Source organism: Hyperolius riggenbachi, chromosome 6 (assembly GCF_040937935.1).
Source record: "Hyperolius riggenbachi isolate aHypRig1 chromosome 6, aHypRig1.pri, whole genome shotgun sequence".
Lineage (NCBI taxonomy): Eukaryota > Metazoa > Chordata > Amphibia > Anura > Hyperoliidae > Hyperolius > Hyperolius riggenbachi.
Window position 1 is genome coordinate 218,515,038 of NC_090651.1, and position 17,994 is coordinate 218,533,031.

At 43.7% G+C, this 17,994-nt stretch overlaps 1 protein-coding gene and 1 long non-coding RNA gene across 2 annotated transcripts in view; one reads left to right on the forward strand and one right to left on the reverse strand.

Annotated features, from left to right (window-relative positions):
- LOC137521317 (opioid-binding protein/cell adhesion molecule homolog) overlaps positions 1-17,994 on the forward strand; it is an 838,111-nt gene that overhangs the window by 296,992 nt on the left and 523,125 nt on the right. The window lies entirely within an intron of this gene.
- LOC137522650 (uncharacterized) overlaps positions 1-17,994 on the reverse strand; it is a 67,925-nt gene that overhangs the window by 32,557 nt on the left and 17,374 nt on the right. The gene's annotated exons all lie outside the window — the stretch shown is intronic.

Genomic DNA, 17,994 nt, shown 5'->3' on the forward strand with positions numbered 1-17,994 from the left:
ATAAGAGCCTGTCTGTCATTGAGGAATGACTCTGACAACAGCTATTTCATTAACATTCAGGGAATTAGGAATGTTTTAACTATTAACTTATTTGTTTGGGGCAGGGTTAGTGTACTAAATGATGAAGGGGGACAGGGACTCCAAAATATAAGATTTTGTTTACAGTGGATGTTCTTGCCAGTGTGTTACATTGTATGATTGTTACACAGGCAGCAGTTTTACAAGCCAGTGTGTATAAATTGCAAATGTATTCTGCTTTTTGGTACAAAAAGATACAAGCTTGTGAGGAGAAAATGAGATACCCACCTCCCAGAAAAGCTTACTGTGGTCCCCAGTGTCCAGCTTATTTTTTCTTTGGGTCCCTAGTTGGCCAGTACTGCAGTCACCGTAATGAACCCCCATGGTCAAACCCCCCCCTTCCCAGTACTTGGATCAATGAGAGAGAGAGGGGGTGGTTTTGATTGACAGGGCGACTGCCCAATAAGCAGAGCATTGGCCTGTAGAATTGTGATAGATAGGTAGATAGATAGATAGATAGATAGATAGATAGACATTGCTGTAGTAGGCACTTGCTGTTGAATTTGCCACTAGATTGGGCAAGAGGGAACCAGGAAATAAGATGTGCAATTGGAAGCAGAAGGGGCTTTCATTAGGAGTAATAAACCTCTCACCCTTGGTATTTTTATTTTATTTATTTTTTGTTTAAAAATGGGAGTTAATGAAGTGAGCACAAAGCATTGCTAATACACAAACAGAATAAGAAATAATGTCATTCTCACCCAAACCTATAAAGTTCATTGACATATTTCACCGGAAAAAATATGAAGTTCAGACTATAGACAAAATGGACAAATTTGTTAATAGCAATGACATTCTCTGTCACTACAGAACACCCCCCACGCATGCACCCAAGTATGGCCGTGTGGGTCCCTGCTATGGAGATTCTAGCAACCATTAAATATAGCTTGCAAGGTGCTCTTCTTTATTGTTAGGGAATACATTCTGACCAGATATAACATGTGCTGAAATAAAATAATGCTGGTTTTCACTAACAGCCAGGAAAACAGCTGTGTTACAGAACAGGATTGAGAATAATGGCTTTCTTTATTAATTAGATCTCACATACAGTACAACATACTCCTTATACAGATTCACCTCTACCTCTGCACATAATAACAGCAGAGCCAGCTTTAATACGGATTGCAAGAGCAGTGTGTGCATACAGAGGTGGTGCAATGGAGAGAAAATTGTCCACTCAGCATGCTTGTTGGTAAACTACAGCATTACCAGTGCCAGCAAAGCAACAGCAGATATAGACACACCAGGGATCATATTGTCATTTACATATATCTACAGTCTCTGGCAGGTATCTGCATCATGGCACATGTGGGGTGTGCATTTAGTTATGTGCACCAGGTAGCTTGGACCACTTTCAGACCTTTGTCAGGGTATGGGGGGGAGGATGCTCCCGGATTATGTGGAGGATTTGAGCCTTTTTGACCAGGGCTCGAATCCTCAATGCTCAAGCCAGCACGTAAAACAAAAAGGAGTATTTGGGCAGAGCTCCCTAATTATCCTGATCATCTGTGTAGCCCTGAAGCGCTTTGAGAAAAGTGCAATATAATTTTTATTTTGTACTCAGCCTTTGCTAAGCAACATAACTCTGCAAATCCCCACCACTGGTGAGCAATATTAGAACCATTCACTCATATACACAGCAAGACTGCTACTTTAATGCATAACAGAGTGTGCCATTCATATCACACAAATTGATCCTTATACAGTGCCAAATATAGGTAGATGGATCAAAGAAATGTGCCCAATTTTAGTTGGTTATTTAGATCCTCAGGTGCCAGTGATTTCAGAAGGAATATAACATGTGCTTCCCTTAGCAGTAGTAATTGTTCATAATCACCTCGATGTGAAGACATATTCAGTTTATACATCCCGGCAAATCTGAAACCATCCAGTATGCATTATAAATCCTACAGAAATGTTCTGCCAGAGGGCTCTCCGTGTATCTTTTTCATGTCATTTGTATATTTAGATTTTAAATCCCCATTTTGTCTTTCCAATATATGCATTTTTACAGACATATGTATTCTTATACATCAACCTCAGACTGCAGCATTTAATAATGGACCTAATGGTGCATTTAGTAGTATTGTCTGAGACAAAGAAAGGCATAAAAGGATTCACCAAGTTGCACGCCCCCCCTCCCCCCCCCCCCTCCCATGTCTATGCTTACCATTTGGAAAGAGAGACCTTACTATTTGGGAGGGGAGACTCTTTTCATGTACATATTCAGGCTAGACCAAAGTGTCTTACAGATTGCTATACCTCATGTCATTAAGCTTAACACTTATCTACCGAGAGGATAGACCAATGCCTTCCTGGTACTGAATGCAACCCATTCCATTGTGACTCATATTTCATGATAACCCTTGGATGCCCCACAGTATTGTTCTCTTTATTTTGCTACTTTAATAGGTCATCCTGTGGTGAATTGACAACATGTGTAAATGCCAGTGATTGTGCCAGGGGGAGCTTGCGGGGGCTGTATTACCCCCTAAATTCTCAGAATAACAGAGAGCTTACCATCCTTATACTAAATTGTGATCTCTTATGACCAAAGCGGACTAAAGCTCAGCCAAAGTACTACATGTGCTTAGTTCTGCATTTAGGTATAACAAGACAATTACATTAGAGGTTAAGGGGGAATAAAAGTGGTAATGCACTTTATAATTGGAACTGCCCTTTAAATGCTTTCTTCAAATACCAAACAAAAGATTTCAGAATGAACTCATGTCCTATTACTTTGTCACTTACCAGAGTTTTGTCTGATGCTGTGTGATTGCAATATATCAATACTTCAAGAAATATATGCAGACTTTGGCTAGTTGGTCTGTCTGTCATTACAACCCTCAACTTTACACTAAGGGCCCTTTTACACTTAATCAGTTGCTCTCAGTTAAAACGGAAAGAAAACTGATTTTCAAAGTAATGCCCATGTTTTCCTATGGCACCTTTTACACTTAACGCATTTTAACTGAAATCTTCTTCCCTGCTGTGGAAAAAACGCGTACCAACACGTACTAACGCACACTAACGCACACCAACTGATTAAGTGTAAAAGGGGCCTTACTTATAATCAAAAACAGTGGGCCAGATTTATCAAAGCATTACTGACAGTTGTTTCTTCTAAAACTGTTCTAACCAGCAGAAGAACAGTTCTGCATGATAGTAAGAAACTTCCCAAAGCCTATGTAATAGCGGCAGTTTAGCGTGAATTTCTAGAGCTACACTACAGTTAAGAAAAGTGCAAATCCATTCCTTAACTGCTGCAGATTAAGAAGTGCTCATTAGCAGTTCCACAGTGCAGGCTAGATGTGAATTGTGAAGGGCTCCTCCCCCCTCACTCAGAGCTTGCTGACAGCAGATGTGTTGGTTACCTCAGCAACAGCAATTCCCCTCACACACTGCACTGCCTGAGAGACCTTCCTAACTCCTTCTAGTCCTTACAGTTTAAAATGGAATCTGCACTATCTAGTGATTTCTTAGGATGCCTGGGACAGTTCTGCACGGATTTCTAAAAACCTACTAATATTTTGTCTCAGACACTCTTGATAAATCTGGCCCAGTGATACAGCGCCAGGGGCGGACATACGGCCATGCGAGGGCCCCTGAAGTTCCGTTGCTTCAGGGGCCCATTAAGTAGTGCTGTTTTTTTCTTATTGTTTTTTTTTCTTATTATTTTTTTTTCCCTTGGGGGCCCCGACTCCTATCCCCCCCTCTCACCTCGGGGCTCCCTCTCATGCGGTGGAGGGGCAACATAGAAAGTCTCCGGCGTTCCATCAGGCGCTAGAGGTTCAGCCGCCTGGTCTACACTGTCTCCACTGTATATCGCTCGCTACTAAACCAGGTAGTAGCGAGCGGCATACAGAGAGAGGAGACAGCGGAGACCAGGCGGCTGAACCTCTAGCGCCTGCTGGAACGCCGGAGACTTCCTAGATCTGCCGCTCTCCCCCTCTTCTGCCGCGCGTACCGGGAGGGGGGCCCCCTCGAGGTGAGGGAGGGAGGATTGGAGTTGGGCCCCCACCCCCACCCCCACCAGGCTAGCTACCTATTAGCCCACCAGCTACCCACCCGGCTACCTACCCACCCACCCGGCTACCGACCTAACCACCCACCCGGCTACCTACCCACCCACCAGGCTACCTATCTACACACCCACCGCTCCCACCAGGCTACCTACCTACCTACCCACCAGGCTACCTACCTACCCACCAGGCTACCTACCTACCCACCCACCAGGCTACCTACCTACCCACCAGGCTACCTACCTACCCACCAGGCTACCTAACTACCCACCCCTCCCACCAGGCTACCTAACCACCCACCAGGCTACCTACCTACCCACCCACCAGGCTACCTACCTACCCACCAGGCTACCTACCTACCCACCCCTCCCACCAGGCTACCTAACCACCCACCAGGCTACCTAACTACCCACCCCTCCCACCAGGCTACCTAACCACCCACCAGGCTACCTACCTACCCACCCGGCTACCTACCTACCCACCCACCAGGCTACCTACCCACCCACCAGGCTACCTACCCACCCACCAGGCTACCTACCTACCCACCCACCAGGCTACCTACCAGGCTACCTACCTACCCACCCCTCCCACCAGGCTACCTCCCTACCAACCCGCCAGGCTACCTACCCACCCGGCTACCTACCTGCATACCCACCAGGCTACCTACCTACCCACCCACCCGGCTACCTACCTACCCACCCACCAGGCTACCTACCTACCTACACACCCACCAGGCTACCTACCTACCCACCAGGCTACCTACCTACCCACCAGGCTACCTACTTACCCACCAGGCTACCTACCTACCCACCATGCTACCTACCTACCCACCCACCATGCTACCTACCTACCCACCCCACTAGGCTACCTACCTACCCACCCCACTAGGCTACCTACCTACCCACCCATGAGAGCTGTGCACCAGACGGAGGCTGGAACAGGAGGTCTGCTGCTGCAGGTGATAAATGGTTCTTTTTTTATTTATATTAGCAGGTGTATGTTCTGGGCAGGTCTGCCACATGATTGCATGTATTTTCTGGGCAAATCTGCTGACATGATTGCATTTATTTTCTGGGCAGGTCTGCCACATGATTGCATGTATTTTCTGGGCAAATCTGGCGACATGATTGCACGTATTTTCTGGGCAAATCTGCCGACATGATTGAATGTATTTTCTGGGCAAATCTGCCGACATGATTGAATGTATTTTCTGGGCAAATCTGCCGACATGATTGAATGTATTTTCTGGGCAGATCTGCTCACATTATGTGTATTTTCTTGAGAAAACCTGCACAATTATGTGAATTTTCTGGGGAAAGGGTCACCAAAACTTGGGTCCACTGTCTTTGCGTTGCACTTTTAAGGAACCTGAGGTGAGAATAATATTGAGGCTGCCATATTTCTCTCCTTTTAAGCAATACCAGTTGCCTGGCTGCCGTGCTGGTCCTCTGCCTCTTATTCTTTCAACCATAGACCCTGAACAAGCATGCAGCAGGTCAGGGGTTTCTAACAATATTGTCAGAACTGAGAAGATTAGCTGCATGCTTGTTTCTGGTGTAATTCAGTTTATTACTGCAGCCAAATAGGTCAGCAGGGCTTCCAGGCAACTATTATTGTTTAAAAGGAAATAAATATGGCAGCCTCCATATCACTCTCACCCCGGGTTCACTTTAAATTACAGTTAGCTCCGCCCTCATCCGATCATTGCCACGCCCATTTTTTGCTGTGGCGCTGCGCGCCGCAGGTTGTATCCACACCCATTTTTTGCGTTATAGCCACACCCATTGTTTTGCCACGGGGCGCGAAGCGCGCCGCAGGTCATGGGGGCCCGCAATTGCAATTTTGCACAGGGGCCCACTGCTGGCTGTGTCCGCCACTGTACTGCACCATCCTTCTCCAGGCTTTGATGTCATTGGCCTGCATACCTGGTACCTCGCTCTATCCCTAACATATGTCTGTTATGCATTCTAACACCACACATGTTCACATTCTGTCTCATTTTGGTGAGATGAGGTTATGGGACATGGATTCATTCTTATGCTATTTCAGGATGATTATGATTTAGCTGATAGTTTGCTAATAAAAACCTTTCTAGACCTGAAATCAAATTTCTCTCTGCAAACAGAGTCATGCAGGGTGTGATTATAAGAAAAAAAAAAAAAAAAAAACAACCCTTGACGTTACCGTGATTAAGACAGGTTGTCTGTTCCTAGTATTTTAGGTTTAGTAATTAGCATCAACCATGCTCATTCCCCTCATCTGGACTTATTGGCAATAAAATACAGTCAACTTGCTGTGAATATAAGGGGAGCTTGTTAGACTGCCAATGTGGAGTGGAAAATGCAATGTTTACACACATTCTGCATGAATGAGCACCGTCATTGGCTTTGTGAACACATGTTCACATCAGCCAATCACGGACCAGCGGGTGCCCGACGCGTATGCACATCCGCGTGCACGCGGACGCGCACGCGATCGCGAACCAGCAGCAAAATAAACAGGAGTTGCCTATCTACGCCCCTGTGACTCAGGTGAAGTTTAAAGGGGCGTAGATAAGCGTGGCAGAGGTTGTTAAGTGGTTAAATGGAAAACCAGTATTTGTGTTTATCTGATCTAGTTATGGACATGCTATAGGTAGCCATACACAGGCTGATAGTCACCCTATCCAGAGACTGATTAATCACTCCGTGATTAGAAATTGACAAAGTAGTACCATCTTGCACCACTTAATCTTGTTTCCCCCTATTCCCCCCATATGAACAATATAGGTAAAGTAGAAAACATTCACATTATTATTCATTTATATTGAACCAATACATTTTATAGTGCTGTAAAGATAAATATTTTACAAACCTGGTACATTGCTGAACTAGGCAGTATAGATCAAATACAGTTATATAGCACATCATGGGCTAAGTACACATGTTACAAATGGGTCAGTCATCAAATACAGCAATACCAAGAGAAAGAGGAGAGATGGACCTACTCAAATGAGCTTACAGTGTAATGGAATAGGTGTTATTGGATTGGTAAGCTGTAAATGAGATAGAACTATGTGATTTACAGATATCTAGCGAAAAGCAATTGTAGCTCAGTAACCAGCTAAAATGGCCTTGGGGGATTATAACAGGCTTATTTGAATAATTGAGTTGTTGGTTTACGTTTGAACATTACCAAAGATGTAGAGTTCCAAACTGATTTAGGGAGGAAGCTCCACATGAGGGTAGAGGAATGCAAGAAATCTTGGACATGGGAGTCAGAATTCAAAACTAGGGTACATGAAAGAAGGAGATCTTTGGCAGATTGCAAGTTGCACTTAGGATGAGTGCAGCAATATATGGGGTAGACAGATAGAGCGAAGAGAGCTTTGTAGGTAAAAATTACAAGCTTGAACTGTATCCTTAGTTTGATGGGCAACAGGTGGAGGGACTAACCAAGAAGCAGCTTCTGATGAAAAAGAGGAGTGATGTTTGACTTGAGCAGCAGAGTTCAAGATGGATTGAAGAGGTGCCATCTGATTTATTAGTAGACCACAGAGCAGAATGTTAAAAGTGTGAAAGTTAACATCAGGAGAAGCTAGATAGATTTGGGTATCATTTGCATGTGAGTAATCCTAAGAGACAAAAAAAATCAAAAATCTAGGCAACATAACTGGTGAAGAAAGATGGAGAAAAGAAAATGGAGAAGAGGTCCAAGGACTGAGCACTATGGTACTCCAGAGTAAGGATGGCGGTGAAGACAGTTTTAGAATAAACAAAACTGAAATTTCTTGCATTACCATAAGAAGAAAGCTATAAAAAAAGCACAATTCTAAAGGAGGAGAGAATGTGGAATAGTAAAGGATGTTGATAATGTTAATATTTGAAGCCAGGTCAAAAAAATGAATATAGAAAAATAGCCTTTAGATTTAGTAACAAGTAAGTTTAAAAGGATTAGGGTGAAAATCAGACAACCAGACAGAAGTTGATCCCACAAATGGGTTAGCAAAGACCTAGTCAAATAGCACCATCCACATAGGAATCAACTCTCCAAGATGAAATCAACAGACTTTTATTGCATACATGAGTGGTGATATAGCACACAAACAGCACAACGTTTCGGGCAAAGGCCATTTCTCAAGTGCTGAATCATCTGGTAACACCATAGTGAAATACAGTAAATAAGTTCACATTAACACACCACACCCAAATGATTGGGGGGAGGGCACAATCTTAAACATACATTAACCCTTCAAGGGCTAGAAAGCAGCAAAACATTCATAGGAAACATCTGAGACTGAAGTCTTCGTTAAAGGGAACCTAAACTGAGAAGGATATGGAGTTTTCCTTTTAACATAATACCAGTTGCCTGACTCTCCTGCTGATCCTGTGTTGCCAATACTTTCAGCCACAGCCCCTGAACAAGCATGCAGATCAGGTGCTCTGACTGAAGTCAGACTGGATTAGCTGCATGCTTGTTTCAGGTCTGTGATTTAACCACTGCTGCAGCCAAAGAGATCAGCAGGACTTCCAAGCAACTGGTATTGTTTAAAAGGAAACATTCATATCCCTGTTAGTTAAGGTTCCCTTTAAGACCAATTAACATCTGATACATTCTCCTGTCTTTGTCTATTGTAAACTCTCAGTGATTCCCAATATACAGAACCCTAATAGACCCAAAAGAGGGGAGGAGGAAAGTAATCGGGAATCCCCTTTAGCACAACATTTTAAGGAGTTCAATCATAGTGTGACTTAGCTGAGGTGGCTGGTTTTGGAGGTGGTAAAGTTCCCTGAGGGTGCCGACCGGAGAACTATTTTACTTAGACACGAGGCTTGGTGGATGGAGAAGCTGGGGACACAGTCACCCTATGGCCTTAACGAAGATTTAATTCTCAGATGTTTCCTATGAATGTTTATGCTGCTTTCTAGCCCTTGAAGGGATAATGTATGTTTAAGATTGTGCCCACCCCCAATCATTTGGGTGTGGTGTGTTAATGTGAACTTATGGTGTTACCAGATGATTCAAGCACTTGAGAAAGGGCCTTTGCCCGAAGTGTTGTGCTGTTTGTGTGCTATATCACCGCTTATGTATGCCATAAAAATCTGTTGATTTCATCTTGGAGGGTCGAGTCCTATGTGGATGGTGCTATTTGACTGGGACATTATTGAGAGGCTTGATGGACCTCTCACCACACTGGACTCCCCAGAACAATTAAACAGTCTCTGTGTCTGGCAGGTACTTCACTATATTGCATTAGCAAAGACCTAAACATGTCTTTTGAGCAGTCTGGATGAGCAGGGAATAAGAGAGACAGCCCAGTACCTAGAGCAGGGATGTTGAACTCCAGTCCTCAAGGGAGGAGGTACTCAAACATTTTTGGCGCAGCTCAAAGGATGGTAAAATGCCAGTGGAGAGAGAAAGTGTGAACAGAGGATTTAAGGCAGGTACAAAAAAAGAGGGATGAGGTAAGAAGGAATGAGTTTGAGCAGGTCATAAGTTTGTCCTTGGAAAATAAAGAGGACAGTTTTTTATTACTTAGACAGAAACAAACTAGTTAGTGAGAAGATGGGATGGGCAGGCTGAGAATGTAAACTAGGATGTTCAGCGAAAGTATTTCCAAAATTATGAATCACATCTTTAAAGTTCACGGCAAAGCTGTCAGCAGAGATACAGGTGTTGCAGGAGAAAGTGGAGAACAGAGTAGGGGATTGACAGATGTTGACAGGGTAGGGTATTGACAGAAGAACAGCTACTGGGGGTTGTGTGAAGTTGTAATGTTAGAAATATAATTCTTGTCCCTGACAAAGAAATTCTAAACTGCTAGAGGATACTTGTGTATATGTACAAATCATTGCTTCATTTGCTCTTGTTCCAAAAACGTTTATCCACCTGAGACTGTACTTTCAAAAGTTTAGTCTGACTAGTGTGCCAGGGTTGTTGTTTAGTTTAGTATACTGAGGCTGGTAGTTTGTAAAGGGAGAAACAATCTCAAGGGCAGAGGTGATAGTGTTATGATAGGATTAGAAAAGGAGAGCAAAGTGAGTACTCACGGGCTGCAAAAGTGGCCTGTCGCCAGCACACGTGAGCGTGTGGGCGACAGGCCGGCGACAGCTCCTCGCCAGGTCCCTCCGCGTACACACGCAGAAGAGAGACCAGCGGTGCGACGGAAGCTGTCGCCGACGTTCCTCCTCCCCCCGCCGGAAGCTCCGTATACCTCAATGGAGGTTGCTGTCGCTAGTCCGCGTACTCACGCGGACTAGCGACAGTTGCGGCGGCGACTGTCGCCAGGCGATTGAAACTTTCAATCGCCTGGCGACATCAGCGGCGGGCGACAGTTCGGGGTGCACGCCCGTGCGACGGCGCATACTCACGGGCGACCTGTCGCCGCAACACGCGCGCGCGCGCGACAATTGTAGCCCGTGAGTATGGGCCATAAAGATTTACAGAATTTGAGAGTTATTGCAGGTCTAGGTTACCAAGGATATTGCAAACCTGTGTGGGTTTTTAAAGGAAGGTGAACTTAAGGTTGAAATTGGTAAAGGGGAGTTACATAAGTTGGATAGGGAAGAGAGGTGTGTAAAGACATGGTCGAGTGAATGACCATGGCTATGAGTCTCAGCTGAGGAACACTGACAAACACCCTAGGAAAATGTAGGAGCAGCAAACAGGATGAACTGAGAAGAGACAAAGAGACAGTAAAGGGAGAGCGGGTTTTAAAATATAGTTTATGACCTCATTGCAACCAAAATATCATGTAAAATCCATGCATTTGTGAAAAACAGGCACAAAAGTACCCATTGGTAATGAGGTCAAAGTCTATTGGGGGTGGAGTATGGAGGAGAAAGTGGATTTAAAAAGAGCATCATTTAATTGTGGGAAAAATGTTAAGAGGAGCAAGGAGTTTGAAGCTCAAATCAAATTAACAACATTTGGAGGTTGCAGAATGTGAACTGCTTTCAGTAATAAGAACAAGGTTGTAATGGGTGGACAAAGGAGTTAACATGAGCTGGGTAACTAAACTAAAGCTACAGGAGAGCATGGATTTAATGTATGTTTACTGGAGATAAATATTGCAGCAATTCAGAACAATACATTTTTAAAAAACGACCTGATGCACCAGTTAGGAACAATACTAAAGGTAGCCATACATCTAGTGATTTTGATTCAATCGACAAAGTGATCGACTTCATTAAGGAAAAAACTACAATATGGTAGATCTAAAGTCAGTCAACTAGTGACCCACACACTACAAGCGATATCCTATGCAATTCACTTTCACTAATCAATCTGACCGATGTCGTGTCTCCATGCTATAAATGCAAAAATTGATTCAGAGTCGGTGAATGATGTGTACAGAAAAATCACTGATGTATGGACACCTTAAAGAGGAACTCCAGTGAAAATAATGTAGTAAAAAAAAGTGCTTCATTTTTACCATAATTATGTATAAATGATTTAGTCAGTGTTTGCTCATTGTAAAATCTTTAAATTCCCTGATTTACATTTTGACATTTATTACATGGTGACATTTTTACTGTGGGCAGGTTATGTAGCTGCTCCTAGCTGTTCTGGCTGTTACAGACAGCTGTAAACAGCTATTTCCTGTCTGTGAACCTTGTTACATTGTGGCAGTGTGCCCAGAGTACCGCGGTCCCATAGCTTCTTGTGGGAGGGGTTTCAGCACAAAATCAGTCATACAGCGCCCCCTGATGGTCTGTTTGTGAAAAGCATTATATTTCTCATGTAAAAGGGGGTATCAGCTACTGATTGGGATAAAGTTCAATTCTAGGTTGGAGTTTCTCTTTAAGGATGGCTGAAAATGCAATTGAATAGGTCAAGGTTAGTGCAAAAATCCAAAGCAGGTGGATTACTAATGTTCAGTGTATTGAGTTGCGCAATCAGTGTAACCCGCATTGTAAACGTGCCCATGGCAACCTTATTGATCTTTTGTGAATGAACTACAAATAAATTGGCACTTCTAATTTGCCATGTGACCAAGATCACATGTAGTCATACCCAGTAATGAAATATCTAGGATTCCCTGACCAGGCAGAGCCTATGTGATTCTCATTTAGGGCTGGTGCACACCAGAGCGGTTCATGAGCGTTTTTAAAAATGCTAGCGGTTTGAAAACCACTTGGGTAATGTATTTCAATGGGCTGGTGCACACCAGAGAGGTTTGTTTTTTCCACAAACGCAAACTCGGGGGCTGCAGCATTTTTTAGATTTCTGAGGTGTTTCTGCCTCAATGTTAAAGTATAGGAAAGTTGAAAACCGCTCTGTTTTCCAGGCGTTTTTGTTACAGTAGCTGTTCCGTAACAGCTTTACTGTAACAATATATGACATCTGCTACACAAAAACGCTCCAGAAAACGCTAGGCATGTTTAGAAAATCTCTCTAAACATGCCTAGAATCGCTCTGAAAATCTGCTTCAAAAACCTCTAGCGTTTTGCGGATCTGCTAGCGGTTTTTGGTGTGCACTGGCCCTAAGATGGAATTTAGGATGAATATGCTGAACCTATGTGGAGATGGAGTTCTTAAAACATATCAGTTGTAAGATGATTGTGTTTACCAGAACAGAACATAGAGATGTAGAAACACATTGTTAAACAATATAATGAACAAGGTGGGCAACATTTTGTCATGGGTACATACAGTGATAGAAAAAGCATAATGTACATATTACTGACAAGTAGACTGGATTGCATTACATTGACAGATTATTGTTGCAAGCCATAGTCAAATGACATGGGACATATCACTGACAAAAAGATTGGATTGGATTGCATTGACAAATTCTTATTGCAATATGTAGTCAGATGACATTGGGCATATCACTGACAAGCAGATGGAATTGGATTGTATTGACAAATTATTATCTCAAGCAGTAATCAGATGACATAATATGTACCACTGACAAACTGGCTAGATTTAATTGGATGGCATAGACTGATTATTGCTTCAAGCAGTAGTCAGATGACATTGGATTTTGCACTGAAGAGCATATTGGATTGGATTACATAACCCTAATCAGTTTGCTATACATCTATAGATAAGTTATCACGCATAAGCACCACATTGCTGTAAACAATAACATTCTTTGAGATGTTAGATTTGTACACGTGAGCCTCAGTTCTAGGCATCTTAACAGTCCTAATCTCTCCCTGTCGCAATAGAATGCTTTTCCTGGTTCTGTCCCTACCTCCTACACACACAGAACACTAAATGAAGTGACTAAATGCCTAGTACACACCATACAGAGCCGGGACAAGGTCCTCCAGCACCCAAGGCTGAGATACCAAATTGCGCCCCTCCATCCCTCCTACCCCAGCCATCACACACTGATTGCTATTAGACTAAGAGGCGCCACAGGGCCCACAACCTCCCCAACACCTTAATATCTAGTTATATGGCTTGCAGTCACTGTCATGCATCCCCTTTTCTTATTTCTTTCTGCTTCAAACACAACTAGGAATGACAGCTGAATGAATTCTACACCCCCTCCTACACTGCGCCCTGAGGCTGGAGCCTCTCCAGCCTATGCCTCGGCCCGGCCCTGACACCATACAATTTTCTGTAAGCTTTACCTGCCAGATAGATAATTTCCAACATGTTGGAAATTATCTATCTAACCATCTATCTGCCTAGCAATTAAGCATTGTTCTACTCAGCAGGAGATAACCAGAAGACAATGCACCAGAGATAATGACCAATCTCTACCAGTACTTTACAGAAAATAATCTAAATTTCAGAAAATCTTACAGAAAGTCTAACAGAAAAATCTAACAGAAAATTGTATGGTGTGTACTAGGCATAATGGTAACCATACATCTTGCGATGATTGACAGATTCGACCAAGAGTCCATTCTCTCTCTAATCGAATCTGATTAAAGAGAGATCTGTCGGCTGCCCATACACTGCAAGCTGATTCCCAATCAATTTCATGCTGAAATCAATCTAGAATTGTGACGCCGCATCCGCCGCCTTGCTGGCCCTACCCTCTCCCCCTAATGTGCCACTACACATTACCTGTCTGTATCCACCGCTAGCTCCGGGCTTCATCCTCCATCCATATACACGCCCCACATGGTTGCCAGAGTAACATGGGCATGTGCGTGTGCAGTCCCACGCACCCACGTGTACGCTGACAACCATGTGGGGCGCGTGTATAGACGGAGGATGGAGCCAGCAGTGGACATGTAATGTATATTGCACTGGGCACCAGGAGGACACATTGAACATTAGGGGGACAGCGTTGGGGGTTTCCTCGCGTTTGTTGCTCATCCCAATATCGCTTGACGTTACCACCATAACATGCTCAGTCCTAAATTGGTAACATCATAAATTGGGCATGCACATGGCGACGCTGTTTTCATCTGATTTGTTTATAATAATAAAATTGGATGGTCGATCAGCCTCCAAGTCACCCTATGTATGGGCACCTTACAGCCTCCCTCCAATCCTGTATCTATCTGCCTGTGGTGGGATCTCTTGTGATTTGATGCTGGGTCTTTCAGTGCATCCTTGTAATGATCTGCTCAGCTGCCTGTGCAGGCAGGCAGCTTTTTGACCATTGTTTAGGTTTGCATGCTGCAGGACTCTGGAAAGGAGAGCTTCTGTCAGTTTTGCAGCTTGTGCTTGCTGAGGAATTTGCATACGTTGTCATGCAAATTGCCTGGCCACATTCATTGGAGGCGTGTACTATAAGTACTATGTGTTTCCCACAATGCTTGGCTGGTCATAAGGATTCCTTCCGGTGAAACACTCCTGGAGGAGTGTCAGCCGACTCTTTGTTTGAAGATCAGCTTAGAGTAATTCCTGAAACTGCGCTAGGCAGGTTTCCCTAGTGCAGTTAGGATTGCTTATCTGTTTTGTTTGTTCTGTTGCGATTGTCCTGTCCCAGCGGTGGGCGACAGGAAACCGTTCTGATCTCTGTTCTCTGAGTATAGCTGGTGCAGCGGTTGCTACCAGCTATCTCTTCTGATCTGTCTCACTTGGATCGCACTAGCATCTTGCGCTAGTGCTGTGGATCCTTCTGTTCTGTCTCCTTGGATCGCACTAGCCTCTTTTCGCTAGTGCTGTGGATCCTTCTGTTCTGCCTTCCTGGATCGCACTAGCATCCTGCGCTAGTACTGTGGATACTTCTGTTCTGTCTTCCTGGATCACGCTAGCCACTTTCGCTAGTGCTGTGGATCCTATCTCTCGCTTGTCCCTGTTTTCGTGTGTCTGTCTTGTCTGCTACGAACGCTTGCTGGAGGCTCGATGAGGTAACCGTTAAGCAAGCGCTCGCGTCCTCTGTTACATGTTTGTCTGTCGATGGTTAGTTAGGCGTGCTTGTCTCTATTGTGCTTATCACGTGGAGACCGCGCATGAACGCGTGCACTGTTCGCGTTCAGTTAGCGTTTGTTATTTTCCGTATCTCCTCATTGTATGATTTGCTGTGCCTTTGCTATCCTCGTATTCTGTTCTGATCTGCCTTGTGTCACTTTTGGCAATCGCCTTTCTTGCGGTTGCGTTTCTGTTTCGTATCTGCTGTTGTGTGAGTGCTGCTGCGGGGTGGCGACTAGATTGGCGCACACACATACAACCTGTCCCTTTGCTCGTTCTCATTCGCAATCGCTTCTCTTGCGATTGCGTTCTGCGCTTCGTACAATTCCTGTCTGGCATTTGTGGAGGTACAGAGGATTGGTTCCTCTGCACTCCTCAGCGCCATCTGCCGACAGGAATTTCCCTCTACGGGTGCGTAGCACCTTTTGCTGGGTTCCTGCAATTATACGCTTGTGGAGGATTTCCGCCGTATCAGCGCACGCGTTGTGCGCTGATCAGGGAGGAAGTTCCACAATCGTTACAATCCTGGAAGCAAATGATTCGCTTCAGCAAACGCCCATTCTGCATTTCCCACAGCAATTAGGCCCCATTTCTGCCCTTCTGCCTGTATTCATTCCGTGAGACACCAAACACATGACAAATTACTGGACCTTTCTCAGGTCTGTAAGCGAGAAAATCCAGATTCGCCATGAGATCAAACTTGTTAATTAAGATATTTGTAGGAATGCAGCACCGCCTCCATTGCAGCAGGTGATATGCCTGGCAAACTGGATCACCAATCCAACATCAATCTTGAAGAAGCTGCTGCCACCATTAAGGTATTATAGTTTTAAAAAATGTTATTGAGAACTGCCATATATTAACTTGTTGATCACGCTCACTCATCCCCAATAACTTTTAGCACCCTATCTTTTTGCAATTCCTATTGCTGATTATTATTTGTTTTGCTATCAATGTGAAGCAGACTTTGACTGGATATAGTTGCCCAAAATTAAACCAGTGTCCTGTTTGATGGTAATGGAATGTAATCTGTGAAGATTGCCAATCAATGTTAATGTAAAACATGAGAGGTTTTACAGAGTATGTAGTGATGTAATGGAGAACCAAAATCACTAGAATTTTTGTAGTGGTACAGATAATTTAGATGTTCACTCATGTTTTGATGTGATATATATGGGGTAACGTCTTGTTTATATGAAGCTAAATACTTTGAAATAACATCTGTTTTAGGAAGGCAAAACTGTACTTACAGAAATATCAGTGGGCTTAAAGTAAACCTGTGACGGCCAAAGTAAAAGATTTTATACTTACCTGGGGCTTCCTCCTGCCCCATGGGCACCGCTGTGTCCCTCCCGGGTGGCTCCATTTGCATGGTATTTCTACCAGTAACTGGCTCAGCCGCGCCAGTCAGGCCGACTGGCACAACTGAGCCAGATTACCAGCACCAATAGCCGGAGAACAGAAGCACTCGGTAGGACAGCGAGGGACTTATCGGTGCTTATGGGCTGGAGGAAGCCCCAGATAACTATAAAGTATTTTACTTTAGCCATCTCAGGTACACTTTCAATTATGACTTAATTGGGTAAAACCTATACCTTGCCAGTCCTGCAATGCAATATTTTTGACTGCATCTCCATGAGCCTATGGCAAATGGAGAAACAGATCCCCACCACTCCTAGAATTATAGCTTGAAGGTGGAAGGGCTGTGATTAGTGGATTCCTTCCATTGAGAAGGGCCCAGAGATCAGCACATGGTCATTTATAAAGATGATCAATGAGATGCTAATTGTTTTGTCTGGAAATTTTGGCTGTAATTTGTATCCAGCTGGCAACTGGCCCTGTCAAAATCAGCCGCATTAGGATTTGATTAGTCCAGTTTCAAACTGCATCAACTATTCAACTTGCTAAAGCCTGTGTTTCATTGATCAAGTCATCTCTTCTCATTTATGTAGCGGTGTGTACAGTATGTGTACTTTTTCTGTTTTAGAGTATTTTAGTCTCTCACGCTTGGGAATTTTGATGGGCAACTGACAGAGAACAAAGCAAAAAAATATCAACACAAAACTGCCTGCATATTGCTTTATGTGATTCTGTAAAATAAGTATGTTTTATAAACCAGTGTTTCTGAATGTATACCTTCATTTTTAGGGAAATGAATTCATGATTTGAATGTTTACTGATTCTCTTAAAAGTGGGATTAAACAACCTAAACTAAAATGTAAGTACCTACTCTTAGGTAAATAAAACATCTGAAACCATTCCCCATATGTAAAAATGTTTAATTTCAATGCAGAGAGCAGCAAAAAATCAAACTGCTCTGCTAGTCTTTGCTATTTGGCAAATGTAATTGCCAACTGGAAGCTCTCTGGCTGATTTCTTTACTCTGATCCCCCTCTGATCCCCCTCCCATCTTTCCCATTGCCACAGCAATGGGTCTAGTTAGCAGAGCAGAATAGGGGGAGTAGAGTGAAGCGACCAGGCAGAGAGATTATGTGTAGCGGCACCACCCTTGTGTTTTAGGAAGGCACAATTGTTTTTACAATAATGGAGATTTTTGGTTATTTTTAACCCACGACAAACATAAGCG